This window comes from Macaca thibetana, chromosome 1, assembly GCF_024542745.1.
Source record: "Macaca thibetana thibetana isolate TM-01 chromosome 1, ASM2454274v1, whole genome shotgun sequence".
In the NCBI taxonomy this organism is placed as follows: Eukaryota; Metazoa; Chordata; class Mammalia; order Primates; family Cercopithecidae; genus Macaca; species Macaca thibetana.
In genome coordinates this window covers 57,075,328-57,099,382 of record NC_065578.1, presented here as the reverse complement: position 1 = coordinate 57,099,382, position 24,055 = coordinate 57,075,328, and the positions used below count along the sequence as shown (strand labels likewise).

Genomic DNA, 24,055 nt, shown 5'->3' with positions numbered 1-24,055 from the left:
GTGCTCAAAGGGAAAGGGGCTAATATTTGTTGAGTGCCTGCTATGTCATGCATTGTGTCTGCATGCTTTAAGTGGGCTTCCACATTTTAATTTTCTAAACAATCCTTTATAATAGGTACTGGCATATCTGATTTATAGATAAGGAAACTAAGATTCAAAAAGTGAAGAATTCTCTCAAGATCACATAAATATTTATTTGCAAATCTGGGACTTGACCCTATGCCCGGCTAATTCTTTCCTTCTGTTTATGTGGCAAATGCCTAGCAAATGTTTAGCAGAAGGCAGGTGCCCACTAAAGAGTTGCTAAAGTTATTATGACTGTTAGCATCAAAGTCTCTGGAGATTTTTATTGAAAGATCATTATTCTATAGACAGAGAGACAGTGAATATTGTTGTGTCTGATTCTGGGAATCTGAGATGTCTAACCCAGCAGTGGTGGTAGTGTTCCTTAGGGTAGGGAGAGACTCACTTGGGACTTTTGATTACTATAACTAATACAAACACTGTATTTTGTTGTTTATAAAGTGCATTCATGTGCACAGTCTAATTTAATCTACTCAACAGCTTAGTGAAGTAAAGTCAGCACTACTGCCATTTTACAGGTAGCGAAACTGAGGTACAAAGACATGATAAATCATACCCAGGTCATTCAGCTAGAAGCAACTTGTGCTCCAACTCCATTCTTCTTATTCGAAAGCCACCATCTTTCTGCTAATACCTTAAAACCATTTAGTTATTATTCCTAAGAATTCAACTAGTAAAATAAAGAGGTTTTTATGTTTTGAAATTTTATTGATATCAAATGTATAAAATTTCAAAAGAGCACTTTAACGACTGTTTTGATACTGGATTTCAATTTAATACATTGATTCGAAGTCTTTTGCAAACACCATTCTTTTAAAATATCTGAAAGAGTTATATGGTGCTTTGTAAGAATCCATATATAATAAGTTTTTCAGCTTTGTTCAGTTATAATTGGCAAAAAAATATAAAGTATTCAAGCTTGCAAGGACTTTAGAGACTGATGACTCTTGGTTTTCGATTAGATAACTGAGGTGTAGACATTGAAAGTAGTGTGACAGAAGCCCAGGCAAAATACTGGGATAACAGAGAACAAAGATACATTCATTCAGATAGGGATGGGTGGTATGAAACCATGGAAGGCTTCACTGAGGAGGTGACTCTTGATGGTGTCTTGAAAGGAGGAGGATTTTAGTAGGGGGAGAAGAGTCAACGAGTGAAGCTACAACAGAAGAAAAGAATGGCCATGTATGAAAATGATAACATGATGGTTCTATGGGTGGGGGCCCTTCATGGAAGCTCAAGTTTGTTGTTTCAATATAATTAGTTGTATAATTGCATTCCCAGACTACCGCATAGGGCTGCACACACATGTAATTAGACCCCCTACCAGCCAGATGGTATCTTCTGCACGCCTCCACTTTAGACCTCCAGCTTTGTAGCAGAGCAGGCAACCAAAAGAGAGGTCCTGGGGCTCGGAATACTTGCAGTTCCAAACTCCCCTCTTCTATGAGCATACCTCTCTGTGTTTGCCAACTGTACTAGGTGGGGGAAACAGACAAAAGACTTAGGAGGAGGAACAGCTTTCTCTTCCTAGGTTACTATGAAGACAACAGGCCCATTTCTGGAACTGTTGGGTGGGCGAGATGTTTCACCAGTTTACATTTAGCAAACTGTAATTAGCGTCAGCAGGAGAAGAGAAATGACTGTGTTGGGAAACTCCACTTTCCTCTGCGCAACAGCCTCTGTTCAGAAGGGCTGTTCCTTGCATTTGGGCTTCTGTGATGGGGAAGCAGTGTACAGCTGCCTTATATAGTAGCAGTGGGCTTGTTCTGGGCATGAAGCTCTTAACTGCAGCAGGGGACAGAGGCCAATGGATGATCCTCTTTGAATGGCAGAGTGAATCTTGCTTAGGTGTCAGCCAGGTGGAGTCACTGGGCTCTTGTAAGGTTTCATTCATTCCATAAATACACCTAAGCCCACACCCACATAAACCCTACTGTGTGCTGAAAACTAGGCTTGATTTTTAGGAGCTACAGATCCCCACAGGCCTCTGTGAAAGGGCATGCTGGCCAACAGCAGATTAATGGCTAGATACACAAAGTGCCATCTGAGGCTTCTTAGTTTGGGGACCATTGAGTAAATCAGACACTCGCTGTACTCGTTAGGATGAGTAGTGCTAGCTGCCTTAACCAACAACATAATTTTAAAAAGTTCATTATGGTACTTAATACAACCATTCAGAAAGCTAGGTTTCCCCGTCTTATCTGTGTCACCATCATCTTCAACATGTGGCCTCTAAGGTCTCTGAAGATGGGGAAAGAGAGAGGAAGATCATACTTGGGAGATGTTTAGGGACCATTTCTGGAAATGGCAGACAGCCCTTCCACCCATATTCCATTGGCCAGAATTCAGTTATATGGCCCAATTTAATTGTTAGGGGAATGTAAATGTAGCTTAGCTATGTGCCCAGGGCAAAAATGACATAGATGAAGAGATGTCTGCACTCCCATGTTTATTGTAGCACTGTTCACTATAGCCAAGACAGAATCAGCGTAAGTGTTCATCAACAGATGAATGGATAAAAAAATGAGATATAGATACAAAATGGAATAATATTCCACCATAAAAAAGAATAAAATCCTGTCATTCACAGGAAAATGAATAAGCCCGGAGGACATTATATTAAATGAAATAATCCAGGCACAGGAAGACAAACATCACATGTTCTCACTTGTATGTGGGGGCTAAAAAAGCTTATTTTATAGAAGTAGGGAGTAGAACTGTGGTTACTAGAGGCAGGGAAGGATGGAGGGAGGAGGGAATAGTGAATTTGGTTAATGGATACAAAATTAGAGCTAGATAGGGAAAAAAGTTCTAGTGTTCTACAGCACTGTAGGGTAGCTATAGATAATATTTTATTGCATAATTTCAAGTAGAAAGGATTTTGAACATTCCCAACACAAATTAATAATAAATGTTTGAGGTAAGAAATATACTAAATACCCTGACTTGATCATTACACATTGTATACATGTATCAAAATATCACTTTGTACCCCATTCTGTCTATCAAAAATAATTTTTAAAAGTGAAACAGGCCAGGCGCGGTGGCTCAAGCCTGTAATCCCAGCACTTTGGGAGGCCGAGACGGGCGGATCACGAGGTCAGGAGATCGAGAGACCATCCCGGCTAACACGGTGAAACCCCGTCTCTACTAAAAAATACAAAAAAACTAGCCGGGCGAGGTGGCGGGCGCCTGTAGTCCCAGCTACTCGGGAGGCTGAGGCAGGAGAATGGCGTGAACCCGGGGGCAGAGCTTGCAGTGAGCTGAGAACCGGCCACTGCACTCCAGCCTGGGTGACAGAGCAAGACTCCGTCTCAAAAAAAAAAAAAAAAAAAAAAAAAAAAAAGTGAAACAGACATAATCTTTTCCTAACATGTTTCATTAAAGTCAGTTCCCATTCAAACAAATGCAAGATCATCTAAAAGAATTACCCTTTATTACCATTTTGAGGAACCTTTCCAGGAAAAATGCTCTTCCAGCGCAGAATGGAACTCAACTGGTGAGAATTTAATTAACACAAATTATCTAGAAGTGTCTGAAATGAATGACTTCATAATTCTTCAGTCCAGAATTCCTCTTATGGTATTTGATCCTAAAAATATAAATAACAAAAATTTCTGAACACAAAATTTATTTCCACATTACTTGTAATGTTGACAAAAGGCAAACAACCAAAATTTCCAAAAATAAGAAGATTTTACTGAAGTTCTTCACACTTAAATAAAGCAGTCATTAAATAAAACATATTTCTAAATAATTTTTCATATTGTTATTGACATATGGACATAAAGATAGGCTTCAGAACTTTATATACAACAGGATTCCAATTTTGTTCCAAACATGTTTAGGTGTGTAATTATAGACACCTGAAAAGACTAAAGACAATGCATTAAGATATTAAGAGGAAACCTCTCTACATAGCAGTATAATAAGGGCTTTTATTTTTCTCTTTATATTTTTTTCTTCTAAATCTGATGCAATGATGAGTATGCGTAGCTTTTGTAACTATAAAAAATAAATCAATTAGGATCTTTAAAAAATGAAGCAGAATGAAGAATGAATTTGGACTAGGACTGACTCAGGATGAAGAGAATTATCCCAAGTGCTTCAGGTGGGAACAGCCAAAGGGTGTGTGTGGGAATGTCCTAGAATTGTGTCAGATCCAGAGAGGGAGCTGCAGGGTGGAGAACAGAGTGTATCATAATGGTCAAGACTTATGCAAACTCAGGGGGCCCACAATAATTCCCTTAGCTGGGACAGAGGGTACAAATCTTTAGTTGGCTTTCAAAACTAGGCAACTGAGCTGATTAAATAATTCAAACCTAGGGCAATGGGTTCAAGTCCTGGCTCTTCTAATAACCAACTCTGTGGCTTTGGGCATGTGTCTTTACCACTCTGAACCTCATTTGTAAAAGAAATAATACCTTCCTTATAGTATCACCGTGACACTAAATGTAATCACATTTTCAAGTATTTAACACATATCTACATATACCTATACATACATATTTACACACGCATATATACACACACACCTAGACCCTTCCCACCAAGCTTGGAGGGGTGCCCTTTGGGATAAAGCCCCTTCCTCACTGCAACTTTTCATAATCCTCTCCATGCTTCATTTCCCATCCCTCTCCCTATCCCCATAGTACCATTACTAGGACCACCTGAAGTTTTAGCCCAGAGGCATTTCTTCCCTATGACCTTCACCTGCAATTTGGAGCTATTCCTCTTGAGAGGTTTCTCCTGTCTTCTTTTCTTGGTGAGTTCAGTTTGGCTTCTAAGCAATCGAGGCCCCCTCTATGTCCAGCCTGCATGTCAACTAGGAGAAAGGTGAAAAATCCTAAACTGTATGTTCTAAGACAAATATCCAAGCAAAATAATAGAAGGCAAAAGGATTGTAGGGTACCATCACATGTATCTGGGTGAGAGAGCACTCAGGCTGTGACACTGCGCAATGCTGCAGAATCAGGAAAAAGGAAATGCAGCCCAAGGCGCTGTGACTTTACACCCTGCTGCTTCAACATGAGGTCCTGAATCATTTCCCCAGTTCTGTCTGAAGCCAGCCTCAACAGATCATCACAACAATCACCTTAAGTGATGAATACATATATGTGCCAGGTACTGTGCACGAGATTGTCACACCTGGTACATCTGGCTCTTTCATTGCATCGTGTTTCTTCAAGTAAGAATTTTGTTTTTCTCCTCTGCTGCCTCCTTTTTTTTCTCCTTCTGGGGATGTCTTTATTTATATGGCTACTAAACTGAGTAAAGGTGTGACAGGAGTTCCTAAGAAGGTACTATCCAGATGTGTTATTGTGGTTGCCTATATCCTCTTTCCCTGCACAGCTGAAGAGGACAGGTTGGCTAATGATCTTGGCGGGTCCTTGAACATTCAGCCTCAAGGTCTTGACCTTCGTTTAAATAGTGCTCAGTGACTTCCAACAAAAAAGAGCATGAAAGAAAACTGTTTTGTTTCCAGCTTAGAGACTCTCCCAAATTCTAGGCTGGTCACTGATTTATGCTGCCAAGAAGCCTGTTGCTGATTATGCTGGATGCCCCATAAATTAATGAGAGCTGGACTTAGCAGTGACAACGATCGCTGAGTCTGTGGAGCAGAAAATGCAACACTAATATATATGTTTCAGAAATATCCTTTTGTCTATATGTTCGGAGGAGAAAGTGCTGATGAGGATCAATTTCATATTGACTTTAAATTTTTCATTTGACCCAGAGCTCTTTTTATTAAGTAATGCACATGAGAACATTTCATCCCAGGCCAACTTGATGGCTTGGAGAATTCCCTTCAGAATATGGCAACCTGGATAGAATTTGAAATGCAGTTCATTCATTTATTCTTTTATTCATCCTTTAATAATTATTTATTGGGTACCTGCTATGTGCTTAATTCTAAAAACTATGCTAGTCTGTGAGCAAGACATAATCTGCCCTCAAGGAATCTAAAATCTAATGAGCTAGACACACATTAATAAACAATCCTGGCCCAGAGCAGTATGTTTCGTTAGCAGTAAGTGCAGGTATACAGAAGCACAGAGGAAGGACTCCCAGAAGGTATCAGGTACTTGGGAAGTATTTAGTTCTTGTTGAAAGAATGAATGAGTTGATGAACAAAAGCATGAGATGGCCCTTGAGCTGGTCGAAGAGCAAGGTAGAAATTGACTAAGCTGAAAAGGAGCTATAATAGCATGTTCAAAGACAGCAAGGTGTGATGTTTTAAATAGAGCTCAGGTGTGAGGAGAGGCAGGCGGTAGGGCTCCAGAACCAGACATAAGGAACTTGGGTGTTAAGTCACCATCTACCTGTGCAAATAGACATACTTGTAGATGGCAGAGTGGACCCAAGGGGCCTTGCACCTCTTCAGAGAGCAGGCATAACCACACAATAAATGACTCATCTGGAGGGATTATCTTCAGTGCTTAGTATGGAGATTCACTAGGTAGTTGAGCTTACCCTCTCTGGACAATTTTCCTGAAGAGGCAGTCCAGTAGAACCAAAGCACTTGCTCTGAGAAAGTTTCAAATCTGGGTTCAACATCTTAAACTAAGCAGTGAATGTTTCTAGGAGCATTTATCCTGCGTGCTACAAAGCCCTGTTGTGTCTTCAGTTTTGTCTGAATGTTGGGACCACGTTGTGAAATCTTCTTGTATTTATCGCCTTCCTGCACTCTCCTCAGCTCGTATTTCCCACATTTTTAGTTACTGTCTGTGTGTTTGCTAGTGGTGCAGTTTTGTTCTGTTTTAACCTTGTTTGAACCCCCAAGCCAGTCTGGGAAAATGTGACCATCACTCTTCCGAGCATCTACCTCTGGGACGTGGTCCCGGGGCTTTGACTCACAGGTTAGAAATCTTGTCATGCTCCCCTGAACTTGACTCAATGGCTGCAGTGGCCTGGCTGATTTATGGCTGTTTCTTCCTCTGTTTGATCTTAGCAAACAGACAGCTGTGATGTAGCGGCTTCATTCTACTCACCTGCTGGCACCTTCATGTTTGGTCTAATAGCTTGTTAACTGCTCTGAGGACAGGCACTGCCCTTCCTGGCTACCATCTAGAGTGGTCTCTATGGCAACTGCATCACATCAGGGATGATGCTCATTCTTCAAGGCTTTCCTTCTCCATTTTTCTCTGGTGGCTTCTGGGTAACCTGTAATGGTTGGAGCCCTGCCTCACCCTGCCAGGAAGCCACTGCTGATTTAAAGCCTTGCAAAGAAACTTAACAAGACACACTGCTTTCTTCTGGTCTTGTTGCTTGTTCTGTGTTGCACTTGGTCCAGGCCTGCAGGGACTTGTCATCCCTTCTTTATCATCTCTCCTTTTGGTGCTCCCCAGGTATTGTTCCTGGTCTCTCTCGGAAAGCTTTGACATGGTTTCTCCAGATCTCTCTGCTCATTAATATCATTCAGCAGTCCAGTCTGAATCCTGACATTTGGTATGTTCTTTGTTTGCCTCATCCACCTTTGTTTACTCATTCACTCTTCTCTTCAGAAGTGACCCCCAAGCTCTCTGGTCTTCATCTGTACCAAAGAGACTTGTGTCAAAGAGACTCATATAGACTGTTCAGATATATGAAGAAAGAACTGATTTATGTGTGATAGGAGTCTAGAGTGTTCAGTCTGCCGATGGCAGTCAGAGTCCAGCAATAATACTGTTAATAACAGTAAATACTATTATATACAGTATTTCTATACAATATCTGTGCATAAATAGTATTATTGTGATAAGAACTTTACATCTATACAATAATCCTATAAGGTGAGTACTCTTATTGTCCCCATTGTACAGATGAGGAAACTGAGGCACAGAGGGCTAAGAAACATGCTGTAGAGCCCCAGCTATTAAATGGCAGAGCTAGAACTTGAACTCTGGCTCCAGAATTTATGCTCTTCAACCCTTTCCTGTACATTGGGCAGTGATATTGTTTTCTGTACATGTGGTCCTACCACCAGAAATTGCTCACTTCTGCAAGGCTAAATTGTACCCATCTACAATGCCAAGATTAAATGCCACCTGCTTTGTGAAACTACTTGGCTTCCTCTACATTCAAGATGTAAATTCATTGGTTCATTCAGCAAACATCAAATGATAGTGATTATAGCTTATTCATTCATCTACTCCAGTACAAGGTTTTTTCAAGTTCTTTCAGTGTTACCATGCTAAGTGCTATGGCTGTGACGATGAATAAGGAGCAAGCAGACCCTGCTCTCACCCTACTCATTTTTTTAAAAAATAACAAGACAATAAAATATAGATAGAGATAGCTTTATGCATGTAAATACTGATATCTCAGTAATATTTCTATATCTCTATGTTTGTCCATCAGTTGATTAATAGATATTAGGGATTTTTTTCAGTCAATTCCTCCTGCCTGTTCATATGATCAAGTTAACCTCCTTAGCTTGACACCTAAGGCCCTTCATGATCTGGCCTTAGATTCCTTTACTTAGGAATCTTATCTCAGATTCCTCTACAGTCTCCATCTGGAGACTGAACACTCTAGAGTCCTAATACACGTAAGTCAGAACAAGGGGCTCAGATCTTGCCACCTGTTCTCTAACCATCCACTCCGGACGTAGTCTTCCAGAAAGTGTTTACTCATTGGAAACTATCCAAGCCCAATCACACCATCCTGCTTTGGCTCAGCCTTTTTCTCTCCTTCAAGTTCCCTTTTCATACTTCCCATTTCACATTTCTTCTTTTCCAACCCTTTCCAAACATCAAGTCCAGGTTTAAACATGCCTTCTCTGTGGAACACCCCAAATCATCTTCTTATTCACATTCCCATCAGTGAGGAATTAATCAATCCTTCCTTTGGGCTCCACAACGCTGACCATACCCCTCTGGTACAGCAGCACCTCCAAACCCAAGGCCAGCTGTCCGTTACATGTTGTTCTCCCAATGGGGACTGTGGACCCCTTGAAGATGAGGAATGGGCCCTCTTTCTTGCTGCACTCAGAGAACCGAGCACAGTGACCAGTAGGTAGCTATCTTAGTCCATTTGAGTTGCTGTAACAAAATACCAAAACTTAATAGCTTATGAACAACAGAAATTTATTTCTCACAGTTCTAAAGGCTGGGAATTCCAACATCAAGGCTTCAGCAGATTTGGTGTCTGATGAGTGTCTACTTCCTGGTTCATAGATATACCTCTCACTGTGTCTTCACATGGGAGAAGGGATGAGGGGTCTCTTTGAGGCCTCTTCTTATAAGGGCATTAATTCTATTCATAAGGGCTCCACTCCCATGAGCTAATTATGTCCCAAAGTCCCTGCCTCTTAATACCATCACATTGGAAATTAGGTTTTAACATATGAGTTTTGGGGAAACATATACATTCAGATCATAGGAGTGCTAGACTTATATTATTTAACTATTAATAATAATAACTTTATAATATTTGATTGCCATCTGCATCTGGCATTCTGATAAGCATTTCATTTATTTCATTTTATCATAAGAATCTTTTGATATAGATTATGATATATACTATAGACGGAGTCTCGCCCTGCCGCCCAGGCTGGGAGTGCAGTGGCCGGATCTCAGCTCACTGCAAGCTCCGCCTCCCGGGTTCACGCCATTCTCCTGCCTCAGCCTCCCGAGTAGCTGGGACTATAGGCGCCCGCCACCTCGCCCGGCTAGTTTTTTGTATTTTTAAAGTAGAAACGGGGTTTCACGGTGTCAGCCAGGATGGTCTCGATCTCCTGACCTCGTGATCCGCCCGTCTCGGCCTCCCAAAGTGCTGGGATTACAGGCTTGAGCCACCGCGCCCGGCCGATATATACTATTGTTAACTCCATTTTACAGATGAGGAAGCCAAGGCTTAGAAACTATGCAATACCTACTCCAAGTCACAGTCCCCTAAATAGCAGAGTCTGACTGGATACCCTACACTTTGGTGTCTGTTGAATGAACAAATGAACTTACACCTTGAGCAGAGAGAAAGGAAGTAATCTAGGAGAGCTGTCACTCCTAAAGTGTACATACTTTTATACACACATACCCATACATAACCTAAGTTATGTAATTCCATTCCTGAATATGGAAAAGGAAACCACAGAAGGATTCTATAAAATTCTGATAAAAAAGGCCACCGGTTGCAAGCTGCATATTTTCATTTTTTTTTATAGAAGTTGTCTTTGTGTTTAGGTGAAGCTATTGACAAACCTAGAGCAAAACTGTCTTTTAGATGCTTGTAAGCTAGAAGGGTTAGACGTGGAGTCCGTAAAACCTGTTTGGATCTCAGCTTTGCCATGGTTTCTATGTGACCTTGAGCAAGACACTTAACCTCTCTGAAGTTTAGCATAGTGATTGATCTGCGGGTTCTACAACCTGATGACCTGGTTTAAACAACCCAGCACTAAGCTTACTAGCTGTGTGATCTTCGGAAAGATAATTTCTCTGTGCTTCAGTTTTCCCATTTGTAAAATGGGTACAATACAGTAATAACATTTGCCTCATATGATTGATCTGATAATTAAATAAATCAATTCACTTGAAGGATTTAAAACAGCACCTGATACCCATGAAACTATTATTACTTCTTAGATAGTTATATCTATTTCAGGGGAATGTTGTGAGAAGCAATGAGTAATATATTTTTGACACACTAAGCCTTCTGAAGGCTTTGACCCAGAACTAGCACAGCAACTCTTCCAACACATTCCATTGGTGAGACCCACAGGGCCAGCCAGGACTCAGGGGCTATGGAAGGAACTAAGCATAGGTGTAAAGGCAGGAGGTGTGGCTCACCAGGGGCCACGAGGGAGCAGATTCCCACAACATCAGAAGACATAATTTGGGCTGTGGATCTAGGTCAGGGTCAATGCGTGGAATGCAGGCAAAGGAGCTCTCAGCAATTTCACCCATCAACAGTCATATATTCTACTCACAGAAGAACCCTCAGGCCTCCACTCAGAATCTGTTTCTCATTTTCTACAAAATTCTAACCAAGCATAGTCGATGCTTTCTAAGGCCACAAGAAACCAGAAGAATGCTTGAGAGATAAAACTGATTCTACAGACAGGTGCTGTGGCAACAAAAAAAGGGTGAAAAGTGACAAAAACCAAAATGTAAAAAACTATAAGATGAAAAAAATCTTAAAATGAAGAACAAATGAGGGCACTTGAAACACAGACCACCCTACACACAAAGGTGTATACTTCCCACAGATGACATTTCTGTCATCAGATGTTAGATGGAGAATACACACCCTTATCTTTCCAGTCCCTTCATTGGTCTTGAAGGGGAGGAGGCTGATATTACTGCTGCTCCTCCAAAGAGGGAGGGATCCTGGTATATCTCATTCACAAGGAAAGCCCATTGCTGGCACTTTTAAGTGCTTTATGATTGTCTGTTAAAGCTATTGTCAGCCATTTATTGAATGGTGTACTGTTTTTGGGTGCTATACTAAATACTTTTCAAATATCATGAGAGTCTGCTTTGCAACTGATAAATTCTCCCTGCCAATGTCAACTCTTTCATCTTTATTAGGATCACCCTCTTTTACAGATGAGAAAATGGAGACTTGGCAAGATGTGAGTTTGTCTAATTGTCCAATTGGGATACAAACTGATGTGGTTCTGTCTCCTAGTCCAGTGTCCTTTTTTCTGTTCCCCATTCATTCCAGATTATAGTAAATTCTGTCCAAATTATTTACTCGTTTAGCACATTTACTGAGTATGTGCTGTATGCCTAGCAGAGTCTGGGACCAGCCTCTGCCTCATCATGCTCAGTTATTTTGCTCTTACTAGGTACTGTGCATTCTTATATGCATAATATAAATTCATTTTTCACAACAGCTATGTGAGTTAATTACTCCTGCCCATATTGCAGATGAGAAAACTCAGCTCAGAGAAGTTAAGCAAATTTTCCAAGACCTGTAGTGGAAAGTGCTAGAGCTGAGATTCCAGCTCTAGCACTAATGTATGCCTAAGTCCATTGTCTTTCCACCCATCATATCACAATGCTTCCTCCATCATTCTCCAATAAAATGGCTTCTCAGTTTTACTCCAGCCATCTCCCTATTATGCTGGCCCCATAACTCTATCCCGCCCCAAGTGCAGAGCCTAGAATGAGACTGAAGATGTGTTGGCACTCACAGGCAGCACCAGAGTTTTCCACAGCAAACACCTAGACATACACATAGTTCTAGGCTAACATTTACTGAGGGGCCTAATATTTAATGTATGCCTCCTGTATGTACCTGGTCTTGCATATGCCACTTAGGTATTGTACATTTCATCCTCATATCAAACTTGCAAGGTAAGTATGATTGCCCCCATTATACAGAGGAGGAAACAGAGGCTCAGAGAGGGTATTTTTCCAAAACTCATCCAATTTTCCTGACTCCAATACATTGTCCAGTCCTCCAGACAGCTTCAGAAAGGGTTTGAATCCCACAGAACATATTCTGGGAAGAACTTCATTGAAAGAGATGCAGCCTAAGCTGCACCTTGGAAAACTTCTCATGCAGCCAGGATTATATTGAGAGCCAGTGAGCATGTTATGATAGTTATGATTAGGTTTCCATGTACTTCTCAAATCAGATGTGTAAATATAATCAAGAGCATTTCTCTTTGCAGCACAGACCTCCAACAGACTCTACCCAGCATCGTAGTTCGGAGAGAAGTAATAAATTAGCTCTAATTAGCTTTCCCACATGCTGAAGCAAGTTTCCCTTGTCACCACTTTGCAAACAGGAAAGAGGGAGGCTCCACTGGACTTCTACGGAGTGTGGTCCGTGGTGGTTAGGAGGGTAGCAGGCCTAGTTGGCAACTGATTTTGACTTCTATTACCTTGTGTGGCTGTGGACAAGCCATTTTTACCCTCTGGCCTTCATTTTTTCCTTAAGTAAAATGAGGAGCTCAGAGTAGGCTTCTTCTCCTCTTGCACAGAAAGAGTCCATGACTCTACTGTCCTGGAGAATTTTCCAGCTTGAAGTGTCAACTTTGTCTGTGCATGAATAGAGTAATTGAGTACCTACTATTTATCAGGCATTGACCCTGAAACTGGAGATACAAGGATGAACATTAACTTGATTTTGTCTGTAGGAAACTTCCATTCCAAAGTGAGAATAATAATAACAGCTACTCCTTCCTACATGCCAGGAACTTAGCCATGGCCATTAAATACATCATCGCATTTAATCTCTGCAGGTAATTTTTGTTACCTGCATTTTACCCATGAGGAAATACTCTCAGAGAGGAAGGATAAGTCACTTTTCCTTAGTTTTACTGGCAGTAAAGGATGGAACTGTAATTCTAATTCAGTCTGATCTCTTCTCTAGTAGATTATATTACCTTTCCCAGAAAGAGTTGGATATCATAAAAGAAACAGAGACAACAAGTCTTAGGGAGGCCAGGGGATAATGAGATGTATTCCATGTGGGTGATCAGGGATGGCTTTGGTTAAGACGGTGTTTGAACAGAACCTTGAAGGAAAAAAATCTTGAAGGCATCAAGATGCCTTCTGAATACATGAAGATGGAAGAAGAAAAACAGTTTAGGTGGAAGAGTGAAGACACAGAGGCAAGAAGGGAAATCACTGGGCACCAATAAGGAAGACTGTGTTGTGTAGAGGAAGCCTAGCAGAACATGAGCCTGGGCTGTATGCTACATTCATTCAAAGGGCATAAAATACCTACTATGTGTCAGGCACAGTGATAGCCTCTGGGAATAACACTGAGAACAATACAGAGTCCACATCCTCAAGGAACTCAGTACTCTACTGCAGTGGTTCTCAACTGGGGGCAATTTTGCCCCCCAGCTGACCTTTGGAAATGTCTAGAGATAGTTTTGTTTGTGCTGTAACATATCCTAAAATACACAGGACAGTTCTCCACACCACATAATTGTCTGTCCTAAAAGGTCAGTAACTCCAATGGAATGACAAGACCAGGCCAGCTCATGGGGAATTTTGTAAGCCGGACTGAAGAATATGCCCATGCCTTTTTCAGATCAGATGGCCTCTGGCAACCAAAACAGCAGAAGTGATAACAGGAAAATCTTTCCATTGCAAATGACCTCCTAGCACAAAAGAAATCAGTCTAGTTGCTTGAGCAATTTTGTTACAGGCCTGGGACACCCTGAAAATGCTCTTCTACCACCCCTGGTTCAAAAGCACACAGTGCTTATGAGAATATACGGCCCACCAAAAGGAAATGTCAGATGGCTTCTTCCTTATTAATCAAATTAATAGTGCCTCTGCAGAAATTCTGCACAGCTGAGGAATTTATTACAAATTACCTAATCACTTGGTTCTCCCATGAAAAGTAAATAGACGGAACCATGCCTAGCCCTCTCATCCTGAGTATTTCAGTGTACCAGAGCTGGGCCGGAGCCTAGCTACTCAGTTAAGCAGTATTTACTGGACCTAGCTAGTGAGTATGCAGTGGAACTTAACTGCATTTAAAAATGCAAGTCCACTTTTCATGGTTATCTCAAAGACAGCTGGTGCCATTCTGCTTTTCTAATGCTGGTTAAGAGTAAAACAGGGATTCATTTGTGGCTGTGAGGAGACTTCAGATGCCAGTCCAAGGAAGAAAAGATAATGACCAGGGCACTCTGCAGCATCACAGAAAGGGCACTTGATTTGCAATCTGGCATGCTTGTTTGGCTATCACCTCTGTCCTTACCTGTGCAAACTTGGACAAGCCATTCACTTAGACTCTCTGAACCTCAGTGTCTTTATCTAGAAAAATGGAGAGCCCTGGAATGATTCAGATTAATTGTGGAGAGGCAATGTGGCCACACCTAGCACAAAGCAAGCACTCAGCAAATTGCAGATGATGATGTCGTTTCGTTCTCCCACCCAGATCTGGCTGCAGAGATGTGGGCTGTGGCAAAAAATGAGGATCTGATGTTACAGTTTAGTTACCTTTTTGTCTATTAAGAGAAGAAGAAAAGGGAAATTCCTTGTAGACTAGCAGCTTCTTAGCAATTCATACAGTTCAGGCAATGTCTCTGGATCCAGGCAAAGGCTGGCAAGTGAGTTCTTGACATATTGGAGGGAATAGGAAGAAAAATCAATTAAAAGGGCTTTTCAGTGAATGAGGGGTGGCAAACGCCAGGGTTAATCCCAAAGGGAGACTCATATTTCCATAAGAGGCGAGGCCTTCCCTTTAACCTGTTGGCACCACAAGTTGGAGTTTTCCGGGGTAAAGTCCATTACTGGCAATGGGCGTGCCGTGTGTGATTAATGACAGTGGTTACGGGCCAGTTAGCAATGGAGAGCTCCATCCATCTCACTTCATGGAAGCATCACACACCATTTATTGTCTGCAGGCAGAATGTGTTCCTTTGCAATTAGGTAAATGCCTTCTTTCTGAGTAGGCATGGTGATTCCTGCATTAGTGCCCCCATGCCTCCGCCTGACATCCAACAGAAAGGCAAAGGCTGAGAGAGCCCAAGAGGAAATAGGTAGTGACCATGTCCAGTGCTATTTCATGACTTCAGATAAACTTGGCCCAGGAGCTTTCACCTGCTCTCAGATACCTTCTTTCAAGGAGACATTCGGCCCAGGGAATTCATAAATATGATGGCTTTAAAGTCCATTCAAGGGAAAGAAGGAAGGGCACAGCATGTTAAGCACAAACCTGTGCTCATTTTCTGCTATTAAAAGAAAGCCTTCAAAACTAATCTTTAGAAAATAACACCTGTCATTTGTGGAGTGCTTCCTCTGTGCAGACACTGTGTTGCCCTCATAAGAGCTCTGGAAGGCATGCCCGAATCATCTCCATTTACAGTCAGGGCAACTGAGGTGTCAAAAAGAAAAATAACTTCCTCTAGGTTAGATGGCTGGAAAACACTATGCTGAGCCCCACAGTCCTCCTCTAGAATTGTACTCTTCACTAAAGTGCTCTACTGAAATTCTGTCTCCATAGAAGCACGTGAACCAGCACACAAAGAATGACAAACTACAGATACATGGTCTTTAAGAAAACCCACCACACAAGAGGAAACAGAGAGCATTAATTTACCCCATAGTTATTTATTGAAAATCCACTATGGTCAGACATCGTGCTAAGTTCTGGGGATGTAAGTGAATAGGAGAGGTGGTCTGGGAGTTCACCCCGTACCTGTGAAGAGGAACGGTAACAGTAACAACAGTGACAACTGCTATTAGGTTGATGCAAAAGTAATTGTAGTTTTTGGCGTTAATGTACAGCTAATACTATACTAATTATTTTGTGTACATTATTGCATTTAGTCTTCATAATCAATGAAGAATGAGTCATAATTATCCACATTTTATAAATGAAGAAATAGTGGCAAGAAAATGTTGTGTCCCCACAAAATTCATGTGTTGAAATCCTTTGCTCTCATGAATCCTCTGCCCCTATAAAAGAGACCACAGGGATCTAGCTGGCTCCCTCTACCATGTGAGGACACAGCTACAAGGCACCATCTTTGAGTCAGAAAGCTGGCTATCACCAAACACCAAATCTGCTGGCACCTTAATTTTGGATTTCCCAGACCCCAGAATTATAAAAAATATTCTGCTGTTTACAAGTCACCCAGTGTATGGCATTTTGTTATAGCAGCCCATAAGGAATAAGAAAGTTTAAATAACCTGGCCAAGTTTATACAGCCAGTTGGTAGTAGATCTATACTTTGAATTCACACAGTCTAAACTCTAACTTGTGCTTTTAAAATACTGAACAAATAATTACAAATGTGTTGAGATTTGCTGAGAGTACAGCGGCGAGCAGATGGGGATAGTGAGGTGATGATGAGCATTTAGAACAGGAGGGACAAGTGCAGCCTTGGGGGAAGAGGAGAGAGCCAATAATGAAGAGGTGGGAGAGTTTATCATGCCCAGTGAACCTGAAGCGCACACCATGTTTGAGACATAAAGGCCAGTGTTGCTGGAATGTTGACACCAAGAAGAATGGCATGATTTGAAGTTGGGTGTGTGGGTCAGGGAGACCAACATATTTAGGGCCCAGTGGGCTGTGTTAAATTTCATCATATGGACCTTAAGCAAAAGAGGGAGGGGCTATGCCAGAAATAGCTAATTATCCACCAAAAAGTTGTGATCTTCATTCTATCAAGTGCGGTTGTCCCTAGGGGCAGCTGTCTCAACAAGGACTGCCTTTTCTGGCTCCTCCCTTGTTTCCCGAGTGCATGCACATGTTTGTTTCTTGCCAAGGAATGTGAATGGATGTGACATGTGTTGTTCCAAGGCCGGGGTTTTGAAGAGGCAGATATGACTTTTCTGGGTTCTTTTTACATTTCTACTCCCTAGAAGGAGACATCTGTGAGCCCCTAGGTGATGACCAAGCCACAAGGTGAAAGGAGCCTGCCTGGTTCCCTGAGTCACCATTTGGCACACACCTCCATGGGCACGGTATTTATTTGTGAACAAGAAGTAAACTTCTACAGGGTTAAACTGCTGTCATACTGAGGTTTATTTGTTACGGTAGCTAGCATTAGGATATCTAATTACAGGGACTTCTTTGGTATTCTAAATATATCTTTATAAAGTACGTTCATGGTTTACAAAACATTGTTTCATTTCGAATAAACAAAGAGGGGCTGGGTAGAGTGGTTCATGCCTGTAATCCCAGCATTTTGGGATGCTGAGGCGGGAGGATCACTTGAGCCCAGGAGTTCGAAACCAGCCTGGGCAACATAGTGAGACCCTGTGTCTATAATAAAAATAAATAAATAAATAAAAATTATTTTTAAAATAAGGAAGGAATTAGATACAGTGCACAAACTGTGAGGTTAAGTAACTTACCCGCAATCATACTGCTGGAGTCTTCACAAACCCATGCACCCTCACTGGATACGCATGAGCTCAGGATCAAAAGTCAGACAGTTCTGGTAGATTTGAGGCTCTTCCTCAGCTAATTATTCCTGTGATTTTTCAGCAACTTATGTAGTTTGTCTCAATTTCTTTAGCTATAAAATGAGAATGACGCTAGCACTTGTCTTACGAGGTTGCTCTAAGCATTAAAGCTCATAGTCAAGATCATGGGGCATAGAGAAAGTTTAATAAGATGAAGAAATTATGTTATTGTTATCATTGCACCATTATGGAAGGACTTACTTTAGACTCCCACCACTACCCCCATTTCCTAATAGGCCTTGCATTTCTTCTCCAGAAGGGAGTCATCTTCCCCACCATCCACATGGCACATGCTTGATTCACTCAGGTTCCTATTCAAATTGCTCTTCAGAGGACATTTCACAGACTACCCAATGTCAAATAGGCCCCTGCCTTGCCACCCCCTGCTTACTCTGCTCTCCTTTTTCTTCCTAGCACACATCACCTCCTGATATTGTAGAGTTTTCATGTACATATTAATGTCCCAGCTCATTCCACTAGAATGGGAGCACTTGGACAGCAGGGATTTTATCTCTTGTTCAGAGCTGTATCTCTGGCATCTAGAATAGTGTCTGGTATAAAGTAGGAGACCAATATACATTTGATGAGTGAATAAAGGAATAAATGATGATTGTATAACATGTGAGCTATGTTCCAGGTCCTATATTAACTTCAGTTCTTACTGTTTCTTTTTCTTTGGTGATGCCCTAGTGGATCATTCATCAATCCAAAACTTGTGTGCAAATTTTATTCTTTTTCTCCTCTTTAAATGCAACCCACTCCACCTCCAAGATCTCTTGTTTCTAATACGCTTCCATAACACCTCTGTTCCTGAGACAGGAGATCTGTAGCCTTCCCAGAGTGGGTGATGGGCCCTGGCCTCAGTGCCCAGCCATTCCCTGTGGCATTCATCACCAACACTGTAGAACACACACACTTTCACACCACCCAAGTTGTCAAAGCCTACAGATTAGAATTATTGCTCAGTAAACTTGACTGGACTACAGGGCCATCTTGCTATATGATCACGTTTCCACCAAGATTTTTAAGTTCTGTTGGGATATATTTGATGTATAATAAACTGTATATATTTGAAGTATATAATTCGATGAGTCTTGATACATGTATGCACCTGTGAAACCATCACTACATTTAAAATAATACATATATCCATCATAGCCCAAAGTTTTCTTATGTTCCTTTATAATCTAACCCTCCTTATACATCCCCCATACACATACAACCCCCATACCCAGGCAACCACTGGTTTACTTTCTGCCACTCCAGTTAGTTTTCATTTTCTAACACTTTATAGAAATTGAATCATACAGTATAAAATATTTGGGTTCTTTCTCTCAGCATAGTCATTATGATTTATATCCACATTGTCAAATGTATTAATAGTTCCTTTTCATTCCTATTTAGTACTTAATTGTATGGATATACTATAGTGAGTTTGTCCACTCACCTGTTGGACACTTGGAAATTTTCTAGGTTTTAGCAATTACCACAAAGCTGCTACTGTCATTTGTGCACAAGTCTTTGTGTGGGCATATATTGTAATTTTCCTTGGATAAATACCTGGAAGTGGGATTGTTGGTTTGCATGATAGGTCTATTTTTAACTTTTTACAAAGTTACTGAACTCATTTCCAAAGAAGTTTTAGCATTTTACACTCCTTCCAGCAGTGTGAGAGTCTCAGTGTCCCTGTTTCTTGCCAACACCTGGTTAGTCTGATTAATTTTAGTCAGTTTAGTAGGTTGTAGTGGTATCTCATTATGCTTTAGCTTGTAACTTCCTAATAATAAATAAGTGATTTTCAGCATCTTTGAATGTATTTGTCATTTTTATCTCTCCTTTGGTAGAATTCACATTTTTAAGGAGTTATCTTATTTTAGAGTTGTAAGAATATCTAAAAATATTTTGATAATCCAGAAAGAAGTTCTTTGTCAGATAAATCTATTTCAAATATTTTCTTCCAGACTGTGCCTCACCTTTTCAATTTCCTTTCCAAGTCCCCTGAGCAGAGCAGTTTTGTTTCATTCTCCCTTCATATTCCTAGAAACAAGAACAAGAACATTGAAAATGTTATGTAATTTCAGTTCAATGATGAGAAAAGCTCTAACTTGAAATACTTCATAGCCACGCACATGAAAGGTGACTGTTTCGTCAATTTACCAATCTGCAAAATCAAGATAATACTATCTATTTCATGAGGCTGTCAGAATGAATAATAGTGAATAAATTACCCAGACCCATGCTTAGCATACAGTACTATTTCAGTAAGTATTAGCTTGCTTTTATTCTGTAATCTTAGGGAACAGAAGTGAGACCAAAGGGTAGAAATCTTAAAGATTCCGATCTTTTGAATTTAGTGAATTATTTTCCATTGTAGTCCAGTTAATGAAATAAAATAGGTACCCATAGAAGCTGCTGAGCTTCCCATCACTAGGAGCATTTAAGTAGAGAAAACATAACCATGTGAGCAGGTTATAGAAGAGATTATTGCTACCTTGCGAGAAATACTGGACTTCTCGTGTGTCTCCTATTCCTAAAAATGGTTTGGTTCTTGGTAGGAGATAATAATGACAATAGCATATCTTCATATTTAATACATATTATATATTATATTATATATAATACATATTATAAAATATCATATGATATGTATATCCTATGATATGTTATATATAATACTAGTAATTATTGATGATATAATATTGTGTGAAGTACTTAAAAACTATTCTATTATTTAATCATAACAACCCTTTGAGGTAGAGGTAAATATTAGTTCTATTTAATAGATTAGAAAAATGAGCTCAGAAGTATTAGATACCTTCCCTAATAGTACATGGCCTGGAAAAGGAGGGCCTTGAATGCAGGTTGGCAATGGATTGAATGTTTCTGTCCTTGTAGAATTCATATGTTTAAATCTTAATCCCAGCATAATGGTATTTAGAGGTGGGGCCTTTGCCAGGTAATTAGGTCATGAGGGTGGAGCCCTCATGACTGGGATTAGCACCCTTGTAAGAAAAGGCTAGACAGCTAGCTGCAATGCGTAACCCAGAAGGGGGCCCTTATCAGAATCTGACCATGCTAGCACCCTGATCTCAGGCTTCCAGCCTCCTGAATTGTAAGAAATACATTTCTCTTGTATGTAAGCCATCCACTTTATGGTACTTTGTTATAGCAAGCAAGAAAGTACCATAAACTAAGACAAGGTCTGTCTGAGTAAAGTCCATGCTTACAGCCCAGGTGCCCTGTGGCCAGTGAGCCCCTGCTTACTCATAGCTATGGGCAAGTGTTGCTGAAACAAACTTTTCTCCAACACCTGTGTCTCTATATTCTCTCACCTGCCCCACCCTCGGCTATAGCGTGTCTCTGAGTCAGTGGGAATGAGTATTTAGGTCTTGGTCCACAGCTGCAGAATTCCACTGCTGTTGGCTCAACAGGTCACCCCGTGAAGTGGCCAAAAACCAAGGCTGCCATGCCTGAGGTCAGCTACCCAACTCACTCTCCACCTGGCACTACCAGCTGGATCTCAGCTTCTTGAAGAAATGACATTCACCATCTCCAGTTGGAATAGGTCTTCCCTGGGCTTTTCCTTCTGGCATACGGAGTGTTTATTTGTTTTGGAAGGCCTCAAAAGTGGCAGCTTTCTCATCACACAGCAGGATGGAATGTCCCCATTTGGTGCCTGTCCATCCAGCCCACAATATTTATGCTGTTATTGCAAAGCTGTTGGCCCCTTAGATCCTAATCATCCAAAGAAACTTTTGTGGCTTCTTAAAAACCTAGGCCTGTTCTTCTGCAAGCAAGTGTCTGCCTCACTGCCATCCTGATTACCAGCTCCTGTTGGCAAAAGAACCATTATGATGTGAACCAGATTGTACCAAACAGACGTTACCTAGCAACCAGCGGGAGCCATCAGGATTCATCCTTGTGTTCCAAACACTGTGTGGAATTCCTTAAGCATCTTGGACACAGTGGAGACTAAAAGCATGCCATGATTTGGCCGGGCGCGGTGGCTCAAGCCTGTAATCCCAGCACTTTGGGAGGCCGAGGCGGGCGGATCACAAGGTCAGGAGATCGAGACCACAGTGAAACCCCGTCTCTACTAAAAATACAAAAAATTAGCCGGGCGCGGTGGCGGGCGCCTGTAGTCCCAGCTACTCAGGAGGCTGAGGCAGGAGAATGGCGGGAACCCGGGAGGCGGAGCTTGCAGTGAGCCGAGATCGCGCCACTGCACTCCAGCCTGGGCAACAGCGTGAGACTCCGTCTCAAAAAAAAAAAAAAAAAAAAAAAAAAAAAAAGCATGCCATGAGGGAGCCTTAAGAGAATGGCTTTGGAGTCAGACACACCCTTATGCAGTCTTGACTCTCAGTGACTACTGTGATCTTGGGCAAGTTACATAACTCTTCAAGCCTCAATTTCCTAACCTAGAAAATGGAGAACAATAATAGCACTTACTTCATACGAGTGTCTCAAATGTAATACATGATGGAAAGAATAATCTTTCATATTAAGTAGGCATTCAACAAATGTTAGTTCCCTTGAAAATACAATTTTTTTCTATGTGTTACATTTGTGAAAGACACAAACCCAAGCATCCAAAGGACCAGGATCCAGTTACCCATATCCTATATTAGTAATTCACTGTGTCCTTAAGGAAGTCTCTTAACCTCTCTTTGGTTTATTTTCCTCATCTATACCATGGGGACAATAATAAGTGTTGTTCAGGAGCCCACATGAAATTAGGGATATGAAAAAGCTCTGAAGATCAGAATACAAATGCAAGAGGTGACCTAAGTCTATTGCTGGTAGTATTTTCACTTGAGAGGAAGTTAGCAACACTGGGAGACTTACTAGAGGTCTTTGTCTCATAATAGCTTTTACCTTCATCCAGGTATAGTCCTGGTATTCATATCGGTGCAAGAGATATTTGAAATACACTGAAGTCCATGTGTTCCTCACTCCCTTATTTTTTTCACTTCCATCTGTCTGTTGATTTCAGGAAATGTATTCCATCTCAGATACCAAGAGAGCCCATTATCAGGAAAGATGAAAGGGTTTCAGGGGATGTAGTTAAACTAGTTAGTCTGGAAAAATTAAGGGGCAGAACCACCTAAAGGATGAATGAGAATTAGACAGCAGTGCACAAAGTTCTCAGATTTTGAAGTGAAGTAAAGATAGGTTCAAGTCCTCCTGGTCTACCGCTTTCTGGCTCTGAGGACTTCTTAAGCCTCAGCCTTTTCATCTGTAAGATGGGCATATTACGATTTATTTTTGCAAGGTTCTTGAAAGGATGGGGGTTTTGGTGAATATAAAGTGCCTATTAAGGCATCTGGCACATAAACTATCTACAATATAAGATATATATTAAATAAAATATTAATAAGAGCAATAATAATAACATATATAGTCAGAGGGATACAGAGCCCAAACAAGAGGAAAGGTTCCAAAGGTTTGGTCTGAGCAGCAAATACGAATCACTAATAGGAAGTAAATGCAAAAGGTCAAGAGGCAGGGAGATGAGAAACGAGTCAGCAGGCAGATTGATGGAGACAAATAATTTGGGGTCTAGGTTAGGAAATAGGTTTAGGTTTTGCAGCCCCGGCTGAAAGGTACAAACCAGAACAGCCATCTTGGCCGCTTAGGGAAGTTCCGTCCTCATGCCTTTGTTTATACAGGCCGTCGCTTTTTCCTTCAGGACTCAAATGACAACCCCCTGCAGAAGTGCCTGATGGAAAATAGGTTGTTAGCAAGAGGATGCCGGGATGCTCCGGGCACAGGGTTCTGACCAATGGCAAGTCTGCATTCCACACTTGGAATCGCAACTCTGGAATGTCAGAGAGTGGGATTTCCCTGAAGAGTTGCCCATGTGACTAAGTACCCCTCAGGTTAGTGGAGTGAACTGTTTCCCCAACTTCAGTTTCTTTGTAATCAGGTAAAATCTCAGCACATCTAGAATGCCTTTTGGCCATTGTCTCACTGACTTCTTACCTCAGGGAGCCCAATTTGAAGGAGTTGCTAGAAGCAAAGAGAGAAAGTTTGAAATGAATTCAGTCAGTTGTCAGCCAGACCTGTGGTAGGGGATATTTCCCTGCTTGCTGACTGTGCTG

At 41.2% G+C, this 24,055-nt stretch overlaps 1 protein-coding gene and 1 long non-coding RNA gene across 4 annotated transcripts in view; one reads left to right on the top strand and one right to left on the bottom strand.

Moving 5' to 3' along the window:
• The window catches only part of DAB1 (DAB adaptor protein 1), a 1,249,655-nt gene that overhangs the window by 370,396 nt on the left and 855,204 nt on the right, over nt 1-24,055 (top strand). The window lies entirely within an intron of this gene.
• Nucleotides 911-21,805, bottom strand: LOC126962638 (uncharacterized). 3 transcript variants are annotated; one of them, XR_007728758.1, is made up of 8 exons: nt 21,287-21,805; nt 19,928-19,991; nt 17,844-18,007; nt 14,979-15,095; nt 4,801-4,912; nt 3,529-3,679; nt 1,412-1,562; nt 911-1,243 (listed from the first exon to the last, which is right to left on the bottom strand). It is a non-coding gene; the product is annotated as an uncharacterized LOC126962638 (long non-coding RNA). The 3 variants fall into 3 exon arrangements; XR_007728744.1 differs by having other exon boundaries at nt 911-1,562; XR_007728752.1 differs by having other exon boundaries at nt 911-1,562; nt 21,455-21,805.